Source organism: Neodiprion virginianus, chromosome 3, assembly GCF_021901495.1.
Source record: "Neodiprion virginianus isolate iyNeoVirg1 chromosome 3, iyNeoVirg1.1, whole genome shotgun sequence".
In the NCBI taxonomy this organism is placed as follows: Eukaryota; Metazoa; Arthropoda; class Insecta; order Hymenoptera; family Diprionidae; genus Neodiprion; species Neodiprion virginianus.
The window spans coordinates 7558100-7575869 of record NC_060879.1 but is presented as its reverse complement, the minus strand read 5'-3'; the positions used below and the strand labels follow the sequence as shown (position 1 = coordinate 7575869).

General features: G+C 37.7%; 1 long non-coding RNA gene across 2 annotated transcripts; it reads left to right on the top strand.

Moving 5' to 3' along the window:
- Positions 1 to 53: 53 nt before the first annotated feature.
- LOC124300171 (uncharacterized) lies at positions 54 to 2928 on the top strand. Of its 2 annotated transcripts, none has more exons than XR_006907163.1 (2): positions 54 to 2143; positions 2548 to 2928. It is a non-coding gene; the product is annotated as an uncharacterized LOC124300171 (long non-coding RNA). The 2 variants fall into 2 exon arrangements; XR_006907162.1 differs by having other exon boundaries at positions 54 to 2156.
- Positions 2929 to 17770: the final 14842 nt, after the last annotated feature.

Genomic DNA, 17770 nt, shown 5'->3' with positions numbered 1-17770 from the left:
CGAGGCGAAAACTCGGTGCCGCACGCGTGTTTACAGCATCCTGGAGGCAGAGTAGGCACCAGACGCGATTCAAGATTCAAGTTCCAAGAGGCAAGATCCGAGATTCGGTGTTCGAGGCCCACGCCCGTCTCCCAGAAGGCAGCGACACTATTTCATCCCGTCGCGTCCCAACGGATCCGGCGACGCGACGATGTCTCGGTTTGAGTATTATGATAATTACCGGCCTGCGACTGTGTGGACTGGAATTCGGCAATTATTGTGCTCGCAAGAAGGAGAGGGAACGGGAATCACGAGGCGCTTTAAACCTTCGGATGCGAATTCCGAGCGCATGTATCGCGTTCCTCGACCGATCGGCAAGGATTCCGGATACGGATCGGTCGGAGATGACGCAGATGTTTGTCCATCCAGTTCAGGCTCACTGACATCTCGTCCCGGAACACGTGCTATTTTCATTTTTCAACACAATCTTTACACCTACGTCGCATCGTACCTGCAAACATGTATAAGTTGTTCACTCGGCGATACCGTATAACTCTCGACCAGAATTGAGGAAAAACAAAAGACGTTAAGATTCGTATTGTTTACAACGTAGTGAATGCTGCCATTTGAAAGTGAATCAGACGTGCTGAGAAAATCCCTTGTCGAAACGAACAACGATACGAGACAATAGGAAAATAAAATTAAAATGGACAGTAATGTAATTTCGTCGTTTACCGCAGTATGAAAATTTTGAACAAGGTGGAAATGTTACCGAACTATAAAGCTTTACAATTTTGAAGAAATTAGCAAAACTATGGAACATGTGCGACTATGTAATGTTTATTCACATTGTTACGTAAGTCATTAAAGACAAAAACAGAGAGAATGAAAAAAAGAACGTCATCATGTTGATAAATAGCTGACAATGAGATATGTGGTATCAAAGTTGACTACGCAAAAACACACTTCTTCATTCCAAAACGTCATAATGTGTCAAAATTCCGACAGACTGTGCCGCTTACAATTAGTTGAATCCCTACGCTAGAAATTTTTCCAAGCAATGGTGTTCAAATACTACGATAAAGTGCGAGTACGAGACAATTAAGTAAAGAACTGCTCATGCTTGTCTGAAAATTACAAAGCATAACGAACCATGATCTAAAATCAATTTTTATGTACGGAAATCGTACACATCGGTATCCAACACAATGCAGGTGTAGATGTGTAAAACATTTATTCAGGTATGAGATGTACGTGAAAGCCGAAAAGATAAGATTTAACGGGTTTCCTGGCAGACAGGAAAGGCCAGCAACTCGGTCGAGGAAATGCCTCTGATCAGCATTCTTCTCGGTCACCCACGTGCAGGCAATGAACTCATTCCGCAGCATCTTATGCTTCACAATTTATATCACGACTCAAGAACCGGCCTTCAAATGGCCGGACGAGATCAAGGGAATTCATTCCCTCTTCTGAAAACTGGATCCTTCCCTTCTTACCACATTCAAGCTGCAAATCGGTGCCACAATGGTCAAAATACCCATCTTCTCTCGTCACTGCCGGTTAGAGGTTGCATTTTTATGATCCTTTTGAATGTACCTTCACTCTCTGTGATTACTTTTCGTATTAGCTTGTCGGATGAGTTTGCGGGTATGTATGATAAATTCGGGAGGTACGTGTTTCTATGATTAAGTTGATGATGTATACTGCAGTGATGTACAAGGATATGAATGTTTGTTGACCTATCGTCGTCTATAGCTGGCCACGAGCTTCTGTAGAAGTGGATCCTGTTTCGGTTTATAAAAAATGCTGAGAGTTGCGCTGTGTCACAGTTGCAATCAAACCCGAAGTGACAGTCTTCGCGGCGATAAATCGTGGAATTGCAATGACTTCGCTGTCTTTTCTAGTGGCACCAAGCCAGAAGACGAACAAAGAATTAAGTCAAACGTTGCGTACATGGATGTTACTTAACCAACGATCGGGTAACGGTGCGACGTTCAAATTGATGACAAGCCATGAACAACAGAACTGATACAACCGTTGTCGAAAGTTAGAGGAAAGAAAGAAACCAGAGATCCAATCTACGGCGTAATTCGTTCAAAATAGGAACCTCACTGCGAAGCGTTGCGTAATTGAATAGCACGCTGTTATAATCTGAATCTGCAAGGTCTTTCGAAGAGGTTTTCTAAAAACATATATTTTATTAAAGACTTTTGTAACGCCCTTTAAGACCAGAAAAGGTCCTCATTATCCGTCAGGCTGTGAAATCTTTTCACGCACCTTTTCGAATTCTGTTTAACATATGCTTAGAGAATTCACTCAAGGCTGGACCGATTCAGGTCGCTTAAAATCTATAATTCATGTCTTATTTCGGAAGTGTCTTTAAAGTCTGATCTACACAATTTTTATGGCATTTCGAACTCATGGCAGCCGTTTGTATTGACACGGAGGCTGTTTGTTACTGCGCATCTTTCCCTGCATAGTATCTTAGAAAAAAATTAAATGATCTAATGATATTCGTTTATTTACTCGTAGGTATATAATGTGTAAACAATTTTTTTTTGGCCCTAGGAACTCGCAGGAATTTGAATGCCCGAAAAATGGATACCCCCACCGTCATCCCGTCTCAGAAATCTATGAAGGATTACGCAGTTAATTAATACGAATTGCTTGCTGATGAAAAAAAATCATGCCTTAAATCATTCGGCAAATTGCTTCGGGCTCATCGCGCTTGCATCAGATTCTTTCATTAAGATGTTTTGACTTTTATAGTAGGTATGATTTTTCAAGGGTAAGATTATTGACACAGTTGTACAGGTATACCGAGAAACCATCATGTTATTTACACTGTTCATTCTAATTTCGATAATGCGTTTATTAATTAAAGTGGAATTGTAAAATTACAGCGAAGACGATCTAAGGTTGGCAATAAAATTTCCAATTATTTTGTAATTTACTTATTTGCATCAATTTACGGCATACCTTGAGAGCAAAGATATATAAGCGATTTTATCTCTATCAATTTTCTCGTAGTTTACAATGCATGTGTTTATAGTCGAACGTCCGTTGTTTACATTGCGTTAACTAGAGCATAAAAATAAAGAGAGAAGGCAATGAACTCGGTACTCGTTGTGAGTCTTTCACTGAAAGAACGGTCACAAGTTCTCTACGCGGACTAAGCTGTGGAATTAGCTGAACGCATTGATTCTCTACAGAAATCGCATGCTTCAATTTGGTTTTACTGCGAATCACCCGCAGTTCGTGATATACAAGCATGCTCATGTGTATAAAAATCGGTCGAAACCGCGAAGAGGGCAAAAAAAATTTTACAATGGCAAAAAGTCTAATTAAAGTGAAGTTTGTTCCCGATTACGACAAAAAACTTTTCAACTTCCAGGTTTCAAAGTTCCGTTTCTTCGGCAAGAGATCTTATCTTTGACAGGATTATGTTACAGCTAATTATCGTAGGTATACGGCGTTCTCATCATCCAGATGTCAAGGTTCGTTCTTCCACTCTGCCGGGTAAACATTCTCTTGACATTTAACAAATGTATGTCTTCCGGATTCACTCAGAGCTACTTGCAACGACGAGCAGAAATACCTGCAACTGCATGTTACAAACTGACAAAAGCGGCTCCAGATTCTTGTCTCTAACTGTACATATGCAGTCACGGAATCATCCCGGAAATCGTCAATCTGGTCTAGCGACCCCGACACGTCACCCAATCGGGTGATTTACCCAAGTAAAGTCAAAGCAAGGAAACGTTGAACCAGCTTCGCTGCGATATGAAGTCTCGTTTGCAATTGAGTGGGTAACTTTAAAGGAAAAGAAAGTCAAGGTGAAGACTCCTACAACGATCGATTGCACGGCATCATTTCTAAACGCATTACATTATGCATCTGGACTTCAATTCGCAATTCGATGGCGATGAGCCTTGATCGAGTGCAAATTATCGCTGTATTGATACTGTTGTAACAAGCTTCGACTCACCAGACAGTCACTGTAAACACAGTTAACAAATCATGCCATTTGTTGTTATTCCGAACGTATACCCAACCTTTCTACCTGCACGCGTGATGGTATGACCACGAGTATGGAGACGCCTATGAAAGCCTTAGAGCATCTACTCCTACATGGACAGTGCATTAGTTTATACCCTCAAGGGTCCCTTGTTCTCTGCCATTCTAAGGGCCTTGCATTATCTGTATTTGTTTATATACTTCAAAGTTCAGTAACACACTGAATCTAATTCCATCGAGAACACTAACGCAAAACAGTTGCTTCGTCTTCTTCTCTCTTCCGGTTGGCTTTCTCCTAGTACGAATGTGTCAAATTGCTTCTTACTTTTAGTTAACTCCCAAATCTCAGAATTCAGCTTTAGTAATATTCGAACGATGACAATACGCATGGATCATATGTGCTTGCATTAATGTTCCATAAAGAGGTTATTACGAACAAGACTTGAAGTCTATGACTGATGGGAAAACTCTCTAGAATCACCGTTGGTTAATAAGTTACAAAGTTCTAAGGTTACCTTCAAGTTTCTACTTTACACGGTGCTCTGATTTTTTGACAGAAGATCAAGGCATTGATTTCCAGCCGTTTGTCACATACAAAAATTACGAACATGTATTGAGGAGGTTCACAGCCACATGAACAAAAGTTAGTGCTTTAATCAAATCTTCTCCAATACGATGCTGGTTATTCAGGGTTAACATTGGAACCTGAATTTCCGAATGAAATTAAATCAATGGCTCTTGTGTCAGACAGATTACAATTATATCGGTGTATCTTGAAGACTTAGCTGGAGTTTCTCAAAAGATGATTGAAATTCCGGAAAATCTGCCCAACTTTCTCTGAAGTACGACAGGACCCCAAATGGACTGTATTATGTTAATTGTATGAAGAGAAACTTGTTTGATCCCGATTGAAAAGTGGAATTTCGAATATTCATCTTTCAGTCCATTATACACCTTGCGAAGAATCGTCGGAAGCCTTACGTCAGACCAAAGATAAAATCTGATCATCTAAAAGAATATGGGTCGATGGACCGTACTGTTTATGGAATTTCTAATTCCATGTGGTTGAGGAATTCGAATAATTCTGAGCAACGAATGCCAGGTCGCATTTCCGTGAGACATAATATGTATAATGTAACTGTAAATCCCACTGAATATAATTGTCCGAAGTGTCGAGAGCATTAGTTGAAGCAGATTTCATGGAAAAAACAAACGAGCGAAGGAACGAGAAACAAACATAGACGTAAAACTAATCGGTGAGTGGCAATTTAAACAAAATTGTGATTCGAATTGCGAAAGCTGAGCAATAAATTGCAGCTGTCGATTTAGCGATGTATCTTATTTCTATGCACGTGTATACCGGACTTATGCTAATGATAAAAGATTGATAAACAAGAGGAGCCAGAGATGGAATCTTACCCTTCGAACCCAAAGGAGGAGGAATATACGAAGTCTATAATGTTGTTTTGGCGCCGCATCAAGTCGTACTAAATGTCAATTCGGCGCCAGTTCTTATGCTCACACTAATCAATTCCCGTCAGAGGCGACTGGCTACTAAACGAGCTGTATCATACGGTCCCAAGCCACATTGACACCGCCAATGGCGTTGGAAATTTTTCAAATTCAGCCCATCATCGTTAAGTCTTTATCGAGCCGGTCCATGTTTTCGCATTTGCTTGTCATTAACTGCATCATTTTCGCTGCATACGTTAACTGAAAAACCAGCCGGCATACAAATTGTTACATCAATAGATTAGCACGAGCAAAAACGGGCAACTGGATTGAAAACAAAGTCAAATTTGGGTAACGTATGTTCCGCATAACGAGACGACAAGCTTGAAGATTGGATCGTCTGTTATTGACATATAACTGGTACCAACGCGTCAAGTGCAGGAAACTTAAGTCATGAATTTGAATCTACACGTACAGGTTGAAAAAGAGGAAGTTGCTGCTAACGTTGTCGGCATATTTTTCACCGCTTGTTTTCGTTCACTTTCATTGCGATGAAAATGCAACCTCACCATCACGCGAGTCATCGAATAGTTTCCTGAACTCGCGAGTGTCTCGTGACTTGCGATGTTGATAATTGACGTCCGTCAAACGTCTCTGTTCTCACGTACGACAATTTAAGTGTTCTTGAATACATTTACGCCGTATCGAGTCCGTGTAACTGTCGTAAAACAAATGTTGCGGTTGACTGAGTTCGGTACGACATGTGATCGAAATCTTGCCACTTCATGGTTCCAACTGTGCTATCAGATTCGACATACTTCCAGTCTTCAAATCATCCCAACAGGTCCTCGAGATTCGCTTGGTGTAGAGACAAACGTCCCGTACCCTGATCGTAACGACGCTTTTCACCAAAAATCTGTCTTCTTGTGAACAGACATTCACCCGCATTTGTGATCGGAATCCTCGGATTTTTCGTGGGCGATAATAACTACCTTGGTATTACCAAAACAAGATAGTAGTAACAATAAGGAAGGAACATTTTAATTCGATCGCTTGAACGGTAATCCGTATTATACTTGCGTTCTTCGCAATATACGGTCAATTGACGTAAGTTGAAACGATCATTCGTGTATCTGAATAAGAATTTTATTGTCATTTCATCAAAATTCAGGGTGTTGGTTAAAAGTTCAATTTGGCGCATCGAAACCATTGCCGATGAGAGCGATCACCTCTCGACTCGAAAGTTCGAAAATGTCAGTTCTAGGTATAAGATGCAGCTCTGGCTGATCTGTGATACATTGTTCAAACTCTGATGTTCTTGACCTTCTCCGACTACCGCATCAAAACGTATTCAGGAACATAACTGTTGGAAGTAGTTAAGACTTAATAACGATCACCGGTTTATACCACGATTGGTATAGTATTCTAGACTGGCTCAACTGGATGAGGACTAAACGATCCGGGTCTTCTACGTTGTAGCGTATCGATAAAAAAGGCGACCAGATAGAAACAGCATTCCTGGGTTTTACCCCAGACGAATCACGCTTGGGTTATAAAGTGTATGTGTAGAAATTGCCGGGGTGATAATTATAAGGATGAGAGGCATCCCGACTGTGAGAACCTTGTTTGGTCTTGTCAAGATCCTTCTTCGTGTAGTATGTGTAGCCATATGGCGTGAAGCCAGTTTATTATTGTTGTTACGGGTTCGTTGGCTCGTTTCGTAAAAACGTCGCGTGAAAAAGATTGGCGTTTGATCGAACGATTGAGTAAAGAAAAACAGACGAGATATCGTCAAATACACAACGTGTGTACGTAGTCTGCACGCAATTCGAACGTGTTCGAATTCGAGAATTCAACGTTTATCCGTTTCGTTGTCCCAAATTGTCCGGCAACGTAAAATTCTGTAAATCATTGTGCGTACTCGCATTATGAAACCTGCCTGCCGAAGAACGTTCAACCGTTTATCAAGTGGCCAGTTAGTCGTGACGTAATCTGTTAGGGATATTATTATCTTATCCTACTACAGGCGATACCTTCGAATATCACAGATCGTCAGCCGCCACAGGATTTCGTTACGATAATAATAATTGACAGGGTCAAGAATATAGACGAAATAACGTCATATTTCTGACGACGCGATAAAAACACTTGTACATTTGTAATACATTACATATACCTAGTTATAAGCCGCCATGCGTCATTGTTTGATCATGCATTCAAGTCTCCGCGTCACACGTATTTAATGATTATACCTCGCGGCTACTTGTCGAGCAGGCAAGGGGGCAAAATTATCGACCAGCTCATTAACCAGTTACTGGTTTAGAGTAGTATTAATAAATTTAGTGGTGGGGTTTTACGCTCGTATAATTGAAATCCGGAGAAAGAGAAAAAGAGAGAAAGAGAGAGAGAGAGAGAGAGACGGACAGACAAACAGACGGAAAGATCTTGTATTTCATGCCTTGGAGCACTTTTGAGAAAAATAAATACTTAGCAAGTATAACCCTTCTTTCACAAACTAACTTAATAGTAGTTGCGATTGATGCTAAATAAAATAAAATAAAAAGATAAAAACAAGTTGATAAAAAAAATTATATTTACTAGAATATAACGAAGTCGATCCGTATTGGGCAACAATAGGTAAGAAATGATCTAATTGATCAGATAGTGAAAGAGGAAGGACAGAGAAATTGCATAACGTCGATCACGTTAGAACGAATCTAATAATGCAAGTTACTGCGTATATCGGCTTTCGATATTTCGATGGTTGTGTTATATTCGTGCATTTTCGTTATACATACGTGTAAATATCTTTTCAATATCCGGATGCACGAGTATCTTCCGCTATAAAGTTGTTATATTCAAGTGGAGTAGGTTATACAATTGCAGTTGATTGAACTCTTTTACAAACTCGCGGCTATCGACGTTTGCCGAACCGTTGACGCTTTCTTTTGTTCGTTTTATTTTTCGTCGCTGTTTTTATCTATTGTTTTTTATTTAAATTGATTTAATTTATTTTTTTTTTTCTCTTTTTTCTCTTTTTTCTCCCGTCCGTTGCGAGTGAAGCGAATCCGTCTAGCCCACAGAAAACTATTAGACTCGTCCCACATTGTGACGGTTGACGCACGAGCTCCTTTTAAGGGCCATCGAGCAGCCAGTGAGATTTGTGTAATTTTTAACCGAGCACAATGTCGGGACGGTGTCGAACTTTAAAACGTGTTTAAATCAGGCGCGTAAGTATGTAAGATACAGTGGCTGGGAGGTGATTTTCTATGTTAGCGGTTTGCCGAATGCCACTGGCGCCAAAGATCATCATGTATTTATCGTGCAGACATCAATTTTACCACAGGAATGTCGAATGTTTCGTTTCGTTTCGTTTCTTTTTCTTCCTCTTCTTTTTTTTGTTTTTTTTATTTTTTTTTTTCTCTTCTTCTCTGTTCTAACTTTTTTCTCCCCACCTCTCTATGCGTATCTCTTACTTATCCAACACCTATACATGTGCCAAAAATTCCTAATCCTGTTCGTGACACGATATTAATTGGAAAAATTCCACTGGCATTAATCGCTCCCGGGCTCTCGTTACATACGTATAATGCAAAACACGCAATACACGGCAAATTGTCTAGTTTTATTTCGGTAAAAATTCAACAGGCTTACTCTTTTCAATTATACCTTTTTTGTACGTCGCGTAATCCTAAAAAAAAAAAAAAAAAAAAAAAAACAATCGCTGTAGAATTGTTTAAAATTTATCGATTAAAGTCACTCTTGCAAAGTTGCTTGGCTTTGTGTTTTCTATTTTTCATTTTTGTATTATTACAACTCGAGTAAAATACCTAATTTTATTTTCACGGCAAAATTGATATCGTTGTATGAAATTTATTGTGAGATTGTTTGTATAATAAAATTGTAGAGGTCTCGTAGACACGTCGTCGGCGGATGTCGAACAATTAGTTAGAATTCAAAATTTATCACCAGTTTTGTACGTAATAAGTTAAACCAATCCAGGATTTTTAATAATGTTTACTCGCGAGACGTAAACAAATGATATGAATCCTTTGTTCATCTTCGTTTTCTATTAAATTAAACGTAACCGGCTTGCCACATTCGACGATATTTTTATTTTTCACCTCGCATCAATTGCAGAGGAGAATTAAAAACCGCTGTCACACTTTACAAATAAATTTAAAGAATAAAAAAAAATAAAATAAACGCCACTACAGCCCTTTTTAATTTTCGTCTGCAATTAACTGGATGCAAGTATCAGCGTCGACCTGGAAAAATTTTCACAAAAAGGAGCAAGATAAAATATTGATTCGATTATAAAAATTCAATGAACACGTCATTCGACAGTTCGTAAGTATATAGAATTGCTTCAGCTCAAACAGTGTCAATTTGTTCATTCGCATTAATTTATAAATGATACGGTAATTATTATTTGCTTTATCGACTCATTGAAGGAATCGAACAATCGTGTAATAAGTTCTCGGAAACTATAAGTACGACTAGCGTGAATATAGTCACACGAAGAGGGCATTAAACCACGACATAGTTACATCACAAACGTAATAATGGGATAATGCATGCGTATGAGCTAAACGTTAAGTTCGGCCTCACTATTCAATACTTGTATCCCACAAAAAATTCTCCAACAAACATTCACCTTGACCCTGATATTAACAGATTTATGACCACTATTGGTTGAAAAACAAAAAAAAAAAACAAAAGAATAAATAAAAACAAAAATACACCGAACAATGGCCATACATGGCAATTTACAACAACTTGCAATGTTCGTAAAAGAAAGGAAAAAAAAACAAAAAAAAAAAAAAACACGGACTATCAAGCGATAAACTATAAAATATTCTAGGAGTAAGACACAGAGAAAAAATGATATGGTTGTATTTCTTCTCTTTTCGGTCAGACGAAAATTGACGAAAGTAGGACAAGTCTTGAAACGATAACAATATGATGTCACCCATGCTAAGTTATATCTATGTATCACAAAGTTAGTGAAATTAAATTGCTTCTAAAATTAGTGATTACCTTTTTCTGATGAAAAAGATAGAGGAAACCTAATTATTTTATTTTTCGGTATTTAATTCTTGGTTTGTTTTTTTCTTTCTATCTTGCTTCTGAAAAACACACAATTATAGTGCTGTTGTAACTGCCGATCAATAAAAACTTTTATACTTTTCCGCGAGTGTCACGACACAGTTACATAAATATATATATATATATATTTTGAAATTGAAAAAATATATGAAGACAAAAGTCGGTAATTTAGTTCAACTAAACTTTGGACTGGCTGTTTGCGTGTGAAATTCCTTCAGCGACGCTTATTTCTTACATGTTACGGAATGTTAAATTCCAACGATATGATTTATACCCGAAATACGGTTCGGTGTTTTCAGTAAGTTGTTTGAGTCTTAACTCATGACGATGAAAACGAAAACAGATTTGCGCGTAGTTGAAAACACGTTTCGGCTGGACGCGTAATTCGTGAGGGATGAAAAATTAATGTTGGCGAAATTCGGTCACATCGCCTCGTTTGGGCAATTGATAAACGGCGTTTTTTATCTTTTGTGCTTTTTACACGGCATGAGATTTGCATAACAAAGGAATAAGCCCGCGATTTCGTTACAGGCTGCAGTCTCAACACACGATTCATTGATTCGTTACCGTATTCGAAGTAACGCATGGCAATTAATTGAACAAGCTGAAATATCAAAGCAAGATAATCATTATGCGAAACTGTGTGAAAACATGTGAACAAGGCGGATAATATTGTTTCAGCTTTAAATAAAATACAATTCTTTCGCCATCGTTATTCTGAGGATAAAATTGAAATTAGTACGTGCTGTTTTTTTTTTTTGTCTATTCTTTTGTCGATTGATAATGATTAAACTGTTGGGAAATCCGGATGGATTTTGAATTGATATTAAACATTTTTTTATCGTTATTCAAATATTATTCGACTCTGCGTTATTGTGAGTCAGACATTATATTTTATGCATTCGATTAAAACCATGTGGAACAGGAACTCGGCTCACGATCAGCTCGTTCAAACGATCGAGGATTCCCCGGTCAGAAAGTCATTCCGCAACTCAATTACACGGATATATTATGTACATAATATGCCTATGTAATACACACACACACGCACACACACACGCAAACTTGGAAACATTAAAACCGCGGTAGCCTCAGTGGAATTTTAGGATTTCCAAATATGCGACGAAATAAAAAAAGTAGTAGAAAAAAAAAAGCAAAAACACATAGAAAAAAAAAATCTATAATAACAACAGTCATGATCGTGGCCTACACGTAATTTTCCATGTGATTTGTATGTATGAAAATTTACAATCATGTGTCCGTCAACGGTGTGAAATGAAATGAGGAGTAAAGGTATATTATTGTAATATATTACGAATAAAGTGGGACAAGAAAAAAAAAATGAGTAAACTAAACCTACGATGTTAAATTGATATTAATTATCATTAATTCGCAATGAGTCTCTTTTTTTTTCTTTCGTTTTGAACCCAGGTGCGAAAATTTAAATATTTATCATCCGAATAGAGTGAAAAAGTTCGTAAAATGCGGAATTTCAAATCGCATGAATATAGCGTCACAACAGGATTTGGCCGAGAAATCAGTTAAACGCGTTCGACGTTTGACGTTCGATTTATGTAATTCTTTCGTAATACCAAGAGTATAAGTATTCATTACGTGTATGTTACGTTACCGCGTGTAAACATTAAGATCAGTGACACTGCATCCGTTACACTGCAGCCTACTAAAAACTATACAAATAGTTGTTTTAATTTTAAACCTACAAGCAGTATGAGGTATGTTGTTTATATTCAAAGGTGAAGCTTAAAATTTCTGGACTATAGATGCTGTCGTCTTTGTTCCAAATGAAGAATATTTTTCACAAAGAAATACTTACTGGATCCATCCATCGGTTCAAATTTGAAATACTAAAATTCTAATCAGATAAATCGGATGAACAATGTTACAGTGAAAATTTGTAGTTCGAGGCTATGTTACAAATACAATTGAGATTTAGAAGCCTTCACGTTTCCTGTACGCTATAAATTTATTCGAAGTCTTTCTTGAACCGGATGTAGCGAAGAAAGAAAAAAAAAAGAAACACACTTTTAGTAAGTCAAAGTGTCGTAAAACAAACCATACTTGAATCACAAGCGTCATTAATCTTGGATTCAAATATTCGCTTATCAAGTTCTAATTTAAGTTGCCGTCTGCGGTATTCTCGGACAAAGAAACGGTCGTAAAAAATATACCAATTATATGTAGTTATGCGATAACCGATTCTTTGAAACGTTAAGAAAACGTTTAATTTGTTACGTGGGAGAAAATGGCAACTACTGTAATGAATTGTGAGACAAAAAAAAAAAAAAGACAAGCGATTCATCCTCATCATATTGAGAAGAATTTCCAGTTTGAATAATATACAGAGTGAATTCCTAACGACTGCATGGCCCGTCGTCTGCTAAAATTTAACGCGCACGCGCTACAATCCCAGAGCAGCTGTTTCCTAGGGTCTTTAACCTGTTCTAACCTTAAAAATTTTGACAGTTGTGCAATGAGTAAAACTCCCACCGACAACTGTCAAAATTTTTGAAGTTACGTATAACGCGGCGAACTGTCGTTTAAATTTATGACGGTTGCTCACCCTGGCAAACCACCGCCCTCGAACTGTAGCGTGTTCGCATTGAATTTTAGCAGACGACGAAACGCGCAGTCGTTAGGAAATCATTGTGTATAAAGTCCTTCAGCATTTTCCTTTTTTACCATAAAAAAATTAAAAAAAAAAAAAATTAATAAATAAAAATTGTCCTGATATTCCCGTAACTATTGCCATAATTTTTAAAAATTCAATTAATTTAACAAACAGATTTGATGTTGCAGTTACCGGGAAATTTAGTATTAAAAATTATAATCACGATAGATGGATAGTTGTGTAACATTTTTTTGTAGTTCAAACAATATTTACATGGTCAACAGCGTGATGACACAAGTTTTCCTTTCTGCTTTCTTATTTGAGAATTTATGACATTCTATTGCCACAACCACAAAAATAAATGCTGAAATGGAAATTGACTAGTAAGAGTGATAGCATTGATAATAATAATAACAAATAATGAAAATTTGTTTGCTTTTCTGACTCGAGAGTGCGCTACGAAAAAATGGCGTTACCAACAAACTTGGGGGAAAACTCAAAAGTTCTACAAACCTTTGGTTAGTTACTTCATCACTCAGCTCGATTCAGGCGGTAACATTTTGCAATAAGTTGTCTCACATAAGTGTTCTGTAGCAACAATAAAGGGTGCTTTCCATTTACTGACTCAAGTCGACTCGTGTCGCCATTTCTGGTGTATTCCTTTGCCCAGATTGGCCGGTTCCACCAGAAATAACGACACAGGCCGATTTGAGTCAGTAAATGGAAAGCACCCAAAGCATTCCGTCGATTTCACGATAATTTTCTGGTAACTAAATTGCCAATCCAATTTCTCTCACCATCAGTGCATCGAGTGCAATCGCGTAGTTACGATTCGCCGACCACGCGCATAAAAGTTACACGCTTGTAACATGCATGTCCCAAACAATTGAATTGCAAGATTAACACGAAGCTAGTTGCATAACGGTGATGTCTAATAATTGGGCATTAAGCAACAGATATATGCACGGATGAAAGGAACATTTCCATCCGTGTAACGACCTTTAAGTCGTGACATTAATGCGTGTTGCCAAAATTCTTGAAGAATCTTCGGAATTGCGAAGTACATAGGCGTATACATAACCTATACATAACCTAACATACGTACATCTGTAGCCGGCTGTATTTGCTACGCGTGTGTTTGAGTACGTGTAATACGCATCCATGCCGGCAATATTACGTACAAGATGAAGATTAAAAACGGAAATCTACCAATTGTCGAGGACAAGTTTCGCCTTTGAGGCCTCGCGACGCGTCATAATTTGCCGCTTAGCGACGCCCCGCGGCCATGACAAGGACGTCGGGCTTCCGTCGAACTCTTAAGCCGCGCTCACGTTGAAATAAACGTAAACAACCCGCGGAAATCAGTCGTCTACACTGGTTTAAAAAACGAGCCGAGAAATTTTTTTGGCGTTCGACAATCGTCGGGAAATTCAAAAGCGATTCACTCGCCAGCGAGATTCTCGTAATTTCTTCGAATATTCAACTTTCGCGGTTCATTTGAACGCGGTTTGAGCATGTTTGACAATCCGAAAGAATTTCACGAGTTATAAATTCACGCGGAAGGCTCAAGCCGTGTCTAAACATCTCAGCACGTGCCGTCCAACTGTTATACCTGTTTCCAGTTACACAGGCTGCTTGCTTCGTTCTTAACCATTAGAACCGACGCACGAGCTTCTTCGTTCGGCGTAAATTTGAATTTGGAACGTTATCAAAATTTTATCCGGTTTTTCAATTGGCGTTGATTGTTGAAGAGAGGGATTCTTATTTTAAGCTTGATTTATTAAGTATAAAAAATATATGTATGTGATAATAATCGTGAGAAAAAAATTTCCATGTGTTTTGTCAAATTATACCGTAGAAAGTATGCATGTAACAGAGAGAAGAACAATAATGAGACGAATGCTTTCCATCTTCTGCAGAACAGTGATGAGGCAAATGATAATACATTAGCAAAAAATAGTACGAATACTATTCGTATAATTTAAATCGAAACGAAATATGGTGCCGCAAGGTAATCATTCGGATGAATATATTCATCTTTGTTATGATAAAGAATGCGGATAAAAATATTTTACGAATCGAATGATATTATGGGCGTATTATAATAACAGAAAGGTTAAAAAGACTAGACTGTAAGCCATATATTATTGAATTATAGAGAATGTATGCGTGAAAATTTATGTACGTTAAAGAAGAACCAAAATCTGACCCGTTGATAAATGGTGAGCATTCATCAATTTGAATCACCCGAAATTACACCCACCTATAATGTGAATTTTATAGGATAAATAAACGTGAAGGTAATTACATATATGGTGTAAAAAAAAAATAAAAAAATAAACACTAAGAATAATGATGAATAATGAAAAATTGCGACACGGTTATTTGAAATTAAGGATTGTCTTGTCATATCGAATTGGATGACGGTATTATTCTCCGAAGAGATATGATGACTTGATTATGTACGCGGGTTAATTTATTGTTTCTCTAACATGTATCGTCAGGTAGGAACGATCCTGCGTTCTTCCGTGTAATTTGTAGATTCGATCGTTGGCGCTGGCTGGCATTATAATATCCCTACCTAGCGATAGGAAGAAGAAACTGAACAACAGCAACAGACAAGAGAGAAAACAAAAGATGATAAAGTATTAAAATATTGTAATTTTGAACTTGTGGAATTTGCCGCGCGTGTTATTCAAAATTTGATTTGCTAGTTTCTAACGATAATGTAATATAATCGTATATCTCGTCGATAATTTATGGTGTTCCCATATAACAAAACAACATTAATATCAACGATTCCTGTTAATCTATTTACTCAATTTCTAATCTCATACGCAGACGAGATTCATTTGAATTGTGGCGCCTCTGTCGGCGCGCAGAAATTTGTTTTTCAGATATTGGATAAAATCCGGTTTATATATGAGCTATTATCGAGCTCACTATCAGTTCACAATCTTCAAGTTGTATTACACAGGTTTCTCGTTAGCTTTAGCAAACTTCGATACGTGTATGTGTAAAAAAAGAAATCGATAAGAAGAAAAAAAAAAAAATAACAATCTCGAATACATTCACTACCGTTTTACGAGATAGACATTACGATGGCGTCTTCAAGCCGGCGTCTATAAAAACAATGTAGATGACACTCCGAACACGTTCAAGAATTTTTACGAGAAATTACAGTATTCATGTACCATTGAATAATCATAAAACTACGAAAACAGCTTCCCGAACATTCTTATCCCAGCCAATCAAAATACTCAACTCATTTACGATTGGTGCCAGAAATCATCGATGCGACACTTGAATTTCAATTAATATCCCATAAAATGGAGAGAAGTAGAATTATAAAAAAGTTCCCAAACATGTGAACCGGATTTGAAATTTGCAAATTAGAAAACTTGGTTCAACGAATCTTGCAAATTTGAAAACGCACGCAGCAATCAATAATTTTTAGGCGATGAAAAAAGCTCTCCAAATGAGTTTCAATCTTTGACTTCAATGTTACACGTGTACATAAATGCAGTTTGGTTGACCGTGACCCAGCCGAATTGTTGAAATGGAAATAGTTTAATAAAAACTTGACGGCTATAGACGATTTCGCCACACCCACTTGCGCCGTTCCAAATTTACATGGTCGTAAAGTCATTTCAAGAATTCCTTGGCGATATCTGGTGACAAACATCAATTGCGTCACGTCAATGCAGGACAGATTAACGCACTTGCCCACGCGTTCGCTCTACCATTATAAAGGTATTCACAGTTCTAACCGGAATGCAACGCTCCTTTCTCCAAATAGCTTGATGAATCCCGAGAATGGAATTCCATGGAATATTCATTATTTTCTCTTGTAATTCCGTGCGGTTTTCTGAACTCTTGTGTACCGTTCGAACATGTGGTTACGAAAGAGCGGAAGAAACGACAAACATTTTTCTCTAGAACCGTGCATTGGTAATTTTAAATCTACTATTTGTAAGAAAATTTTCGAAGTCAAATTATCAAAAATTGGTTTGTCAATCATCGATTGACAAATGGCTTGTGTCATATACTAAAAAATTGTTTTATAATAACACTCGAAATTGATACTTTTCCTGGGAAATTTCCTGATAGACGCATTACCAAAATGAATATCTGAGTTCTGAAACCATGACCATTGTACATTCGTTAGATGGGCGACTACATTTTCCCTTCAACGATTCCTACAATGGCAGAAGACGCATCCGCGCGTGAATTGCACCAAATCATGAATTTATATTAAAGGCTTGGTTAAGGAAAACTTACGCTCAACTAATCATGCTATAATTTTATTCGGTGTGAAACAGTATTTAACATTTGACGAGAGCTGGGAATAATTTTACAGTCGAAATAAGATCGCAAGTGTGTTGCAATGGCGGTTGTATTGAAATTACGCGCATGCGATTTCTTCTCAGGTGTAAAATTGTATCGCTTGAAACGACAGTAGAATAACCTAGGTATGATTTCAGCTTCGCCAAATTCCCAAAAACGGATAATCTAGTCCGTGAAATTTGCCGTCACGTGTACACGTGACAAATGTAAACTTGAGTTATTCGCCTGAGTTTACTC